Genomic DNA, 5,476 nt, shown 5'->3' with positions numbered 1-5,476 from the left:
AATCATTGGTACTTTAACTTTAACTTTAACTTTGTCAACAACTGTACGTGTGTAATGTATTTCTTGTGCTGAGCGATCATAAAACGGCTGCAAAAGACGCACTGGCTGAGGCTCGCAGTAATCCCGTCTCCTGCACCCCCGCCGCAGAATGCAACCCCTGACGGGAGTGTTATATCAACTAAAGCCCACACTTAAACTTTCCACGTGCAAGATTGAATCTATTTAAAAAAGTTATTTCATAAGAAGCCAAAAAGTGCAAAAACAATAATGTTCGTGTTGGAGGAGTTGTGAATGACTGCAGGGACACACCATTAGGTACACCTGCAGACTGCAGGTGTACCTAATTCACAACTCCTCCAACACGAACATTATTGTTTTTGCACTTTTTGGTTTCTTATTAAATAACTTTTGTAACCTATTTTCATGGGCTTTCCTCTTTGTGATGTTAAGTTCCTGTTATGCGCTGTTATACAGTATATGCCTTGAGCTCTTATTTTGAAGGCGCTAAGAGCGGAAGTGATGACACATTGGAGTGGAGCGGAGGTTTTTGAAAGAACGTAAATAAAGTGGTCCTCGTGTAAACTGGAGCCTCCGTGTTTGTTATTTTGTAGTTTCATACAGTATAGGCGACATTTATAAACCCTTGGTTACAATTTTTTAAATAGATTCAATCTTGCACGTGGAAAGTTGAAGTGAGGGCTTTTGTTGATATAACACTCCCGTCAGGGGGTTCATTAATCCAGCACAACAGCGGCGCATGGACTTCATTTATAAGTAAAGGTAAGACCATAATAACGTTTTTTTATTAAATGTGCTTTTTTGTGTGCTACAGTTTGTATGTGTAAAGTTAAAGTTAAGTTAAAGTACCAATGATTGTCACACACACACTAGGTGTGTTGAAATTTGCCCTCTGCATTTGACCCATCCCCTTGTTCACCCCCTGGGAGGTGAGGGGAGCAGCGGGCAGCAGCTGCGCCGCGCCCGGGAATCATTTTTGGTGATTTAACCCCCAATTCCAACCTTTGATGCTGAGTGCCAAGCAGGGAAGAATGCTGGTATGAGCTTTTAAACATAACCCGTTAACTGCTGCCAATCAAATGGTGAATAAGATACTCTTTAGGGTTCATATGTTTGTAAATCTGACTGTGATGAAGTCAGTGCCTCACCAGTCATGAACCTCACCGCACGTCACTATATATATATATATATATATATATATATATACTATATATATATATATATATATATATATATATATATATATATATATATATATATATATATATATATATATATGTATATATATGTAACATCTAAGTTAATGATTATTTGCAAAAAAAATTAAGTTTCTCAGTGTGAACATTAAATATCTTGTCTTTGCAGTCTATTCAACTGAATATAAGTTGAAAAGCATTTGCAAATCATTGTATTCTCTTTTTATTTACCTTTTACATGTTATTTACCATTTACGAATTACACAACGTGCCAACTTCACTGGTTTTGGGTTTTGCACATATACCTGTGCATATATGTGTGTGTGTGTGTGTGTGTGTGTGTGTGTGTGTGTGTGTGTGTGTGTGTGTGTGTGTGTGTGTGTGTGTGTGTGTGTGTGTGTGTGTGTGTATATATATATGTATATATATATATATATATATATATATATATATATATATATATATATATATATACATATAGATGTCCGGGTCCACTGGACCCGGGGGCTAATAGAAGTGTGTAAATTGATGGTCTGTGTACCACACACACGCACCCACCCACACACACACACACACACAGCAGCCCTAGACAGGAGGAGGACAGAGTGCAGGTGCACAGAACATCAGAGGGTCAAATGTGCGAGAAAATGAGAGCAGACAGTGTTGACAAACAATGTTGCAACCTTGTGTGGGAACCGCAGGTGCAGAAACACAAAAGAAGAATCCCTGTGGGATGCAGAAACTGGCAGAGAAATAAACATCTGAACAGATGTTTATTGGGATCTGTTCAGTATTTTAACATAAAAGTGTTTGATTGTGAGGCATTAAAAGCCACAAAATGCAACGGGTCCATCAGACCCACAAACGCAGGCTGAGTAACAACAATATGAACGTTGCACAAGGGTTAACTTTAAATTAAAGCAGCATAACAAATAAAACCAGGACAGATTCAGGCCCCTGGTCCTTGAGTTTGACACATGTTTAAAGGCCTTCTGAAATGCGATTTTCTTATTCAAACGGGGACAGCAGGTCCATTCTATGTGTCATACTTGATCATTTCGCGATATTGCCATATTTTTGCTGAAAGGATTTAGGAGAGAACATCGACGATAAAGTGTACAACTTTTGGTCGCTGATAAAAAAGCCTTGCCTGTACCGGAAGTAGCAGACGAGTAGCGTGACGTCACAGGTTGTGGAGCTCCTCACATCCGCACATTGTTTACAATCATGGCCACCAGCAGCGAGAGCGATTCGGACCGAGAAAGCGACGATTTCCCCATTAATTTGAGCGAGGATGAAAGATTCGTGGATGAGGAAAGTGAGAGGGCAGTGGGAGCGATTCAGATAGGGAAGATGCTGTGAGAGGGCAGTGGGACCTGATATTCAGCTGGGAATGACTAAAACAGTAAATAAACACTAGACATATATATACTCTATTAGCCACAACACAACCAGGCTTATATTTAATATGCCACAAATTAATCCCGCATAACAAACACCTCCCCCCTCCCGTCCATATAAATAAATGATAAATGGGTTGTACGTGTATAGCGCTTTTCTACCTTCAAGGTACTCAAAGCGCTTTGACACTACTTCCACATTTACCCATTCACACACAGATGGAGGGAGCTGCCATGCAAGGCGCTAACCAGCACCCATCAGGAGCAAGGGTGAAGTGTCTTACTCAGGACACAACGGACATGACGAGGTTGGTACTAGGTGGGGATTGAACCAGGGACCCTCGGGTCGCGCACGGCCATTCTTCCACTGCGCCACGCCGTCCCTATATAACCCGCCAATACAACTCAAACACCTGCACAACACACTCAATCCCACAGCCCAAAGTACCGTTCACCTCCCCAAAGTTCATACAGCACATATATTTCCCCAAAGTCCCCAAAGTTACGTACGTGACATGCACATAGCGGCACGCACGTACAGGCAAGCGGTCTAATGTTTGGAAGCCGCAGCTGCATGCGTACTCACGGTACCGTGTCTGCGTATCCAACTCAAATGTCCTCTACAATCCGCGACGTCACGCGCAGACGTCATCATACCGAGACGTTTTCAGCAGGATATTTCGCGCGAAATTTAAAATTGCACTTTAGTAAACTAAAGTGGCATGTGTTGCAATGTTAAGATTTCATCATTGATATATAAACTATCAGACTGCGTGGTCGGTAGTAGTGGGTTTCAGTAGGCATTAAGTAATGAGAATATACAGGTAAAAGCCAGTAAATTAGAATATTTTGAAAAACTTGATTTATTTCAGTAATTGCATTCAAAAGGTGTAACTTGTACATTATATTTATTCATTGCACACAGACTGATGCATTCAAATGTTTATTTCATTTAATTTTGATGATTTGAAGTGGCAACAAATGAAAATCCAAAATTCCGTGTGTCACAAAATTAGAATATTACTTAAGGCTAATACAAAAAAGGGATTTTTAGAAATGTTGGCCAACTGAAAAGTATGAAAATGAAAAATATGAGCATGTTCAATACTCAATACTTGGTTGGAGCTCCTTTTGCCTCAATTACTGCGTTAATGCGGCGTGGCATGGAGTCGATGAGTTTATGGCACTGCTCAGGTGTTATGAGAGCCCAGGTTGCTCTGATAGTGGCCTTCAACTCTTCTGCGTTTTTGGGTCTGGCATTCTGCATCTTCCTTTTCACAATACCCCACAGATTTTCTATGGGGCTAAGGTCAGGGGAGTTGGCGGGCCAATTTAGAACAGAAATACCATGGTCCGTAAACCAGGCACGGGTAGATTTTGCGCTGTGTGCAGGCGCCAAGTCCTGTTGGAACTTGAAATCTCCATCTCCATAGAGCAGGTCAGCAGCAGGAAGCATGAAGTGCTCTAAAACTTGCTGGTAGACGGCTGTGTTGACCCTGGATCTCAGGAAACAGAGTGGACCGACACCAGCAGATGACATGGCACCCCAAACCATCACTGATGGTGGAACCTTTACACTAGACTTCAGGCAACGTGGATCCTGTGCCTCTCCTGTCTTCCTCCAGACTCTGGGACCTCGATTTCCAAAGGAAATGCAAAATTTGCTTTCGTCAGAAAACATGACTTTGGACCACTCAGCAGCAGTCCAGCTCTTTTTTTCCTTAGCCCAGGTGAGACGCTTTTCGCGCTGTTTCTTGGTCAACAGTGGCTTGACACGAGGTATGCGGCAGTTGAAACCCATGTCTTTCAAGCGTCTCTTGGTGGTGGATCTTGAAGCACTGACTCCAGCAGCTGTCCACTCCTTCTGAATCTCCCCCACATTTTTGAATGAGTTTTTTTTCACAATCTTGACCAGGGTGCGGTGATCCCTATCGCTTGTACCTACTCAGTGGCCTAGTGGTTAGAGTGTCCGTCCTGAGATCGGTAGGTTGGGAGTTCAAATCCCGGCCGAGTCATACCAAAGACTATAAAAATGGGACCCATTACCTCCCTGCTTGGCACTCAGCATCAAGGGTTGGAATTGGGGGTTAAATCACCAAAATGATACCCGGGCGCAGCCACCGCTGCTGCCCACTGCTCCCCTCACCTCCCAGGGGGTGATCAAGGGTGATGGGTCAAATGCAGAGAATAATTTCGCCACACCTAGTGTGTGTGTGACAATCATTGGTACTTTAACTTTAACTTTAACTTGTACACTTTTTCTGACCACAGTTTTTCCTTCCCTTTGCCTCTCCATTAATGTGTTTGGACACAGAGCTCTGAGAACAGCCAGCCTCTTCAGCAATAACCTTTTGTGTCTTTCCCTCCTTGTGCAATGTGTCGATGGTTGCCTTTTGGACAGCTGTCAAATCTGAAGTCCTCCCCATGTTTGTGTAGGCTTCAGAACTGGACTGAGAGACCATTTAAAGCCCTTTGCAGGTGTTTTGAGTTAATCAGCTGATTAGTTTGTGGCACCAGGTGTCTTCAAAATTTAACCCTTACACAATATTCTAACTTTGTGACACACGGAATTTTGGATTTTCATTTGTTGCCACTTCAAGTCATCAAAATTAAATGAAATAAACATTTGAATGCATCAGTCTGTGTGCAATGAATAAATATAATGTACAAGTTACACCTTTTGAATGCAATTACTGAAATAAATCAAGTTTTTCAAAATATTCTAAATTACTGGCTTTTACCTGTAAGTAACAGAGAATCAAGTTGTGAGTAAGCTCATAAAAAAAAGCAATCCAGGAAGCGCTCTCTGGCAAGTTTGAAAATGCAAGAACTGGCTCCACCTCCATTTCCTCCCCCTCCGCC

The sequence above is a fragment of the Nerophis lumbriciformis genome, linkage group LG38 (genome assembly GCF_033978685.3).
Source record: "Nerophis lumbriciformis linkage group LG38, RoL_Nlum_v2.1, whole genome shotgun sequence".
NCBI classification, from domain to species: domain Eukaryota; kingdom Metazoa; phylum Chordata; class Actinopteri; order Syngnathiformes; family Syngnathidae; genus Nerophis; species Nerophis lumbriciformis.
The sequence above is the reverse complement of the archived record's forward strand: the minus strand, read 5'-3'. Positions refer to the sequence as shown.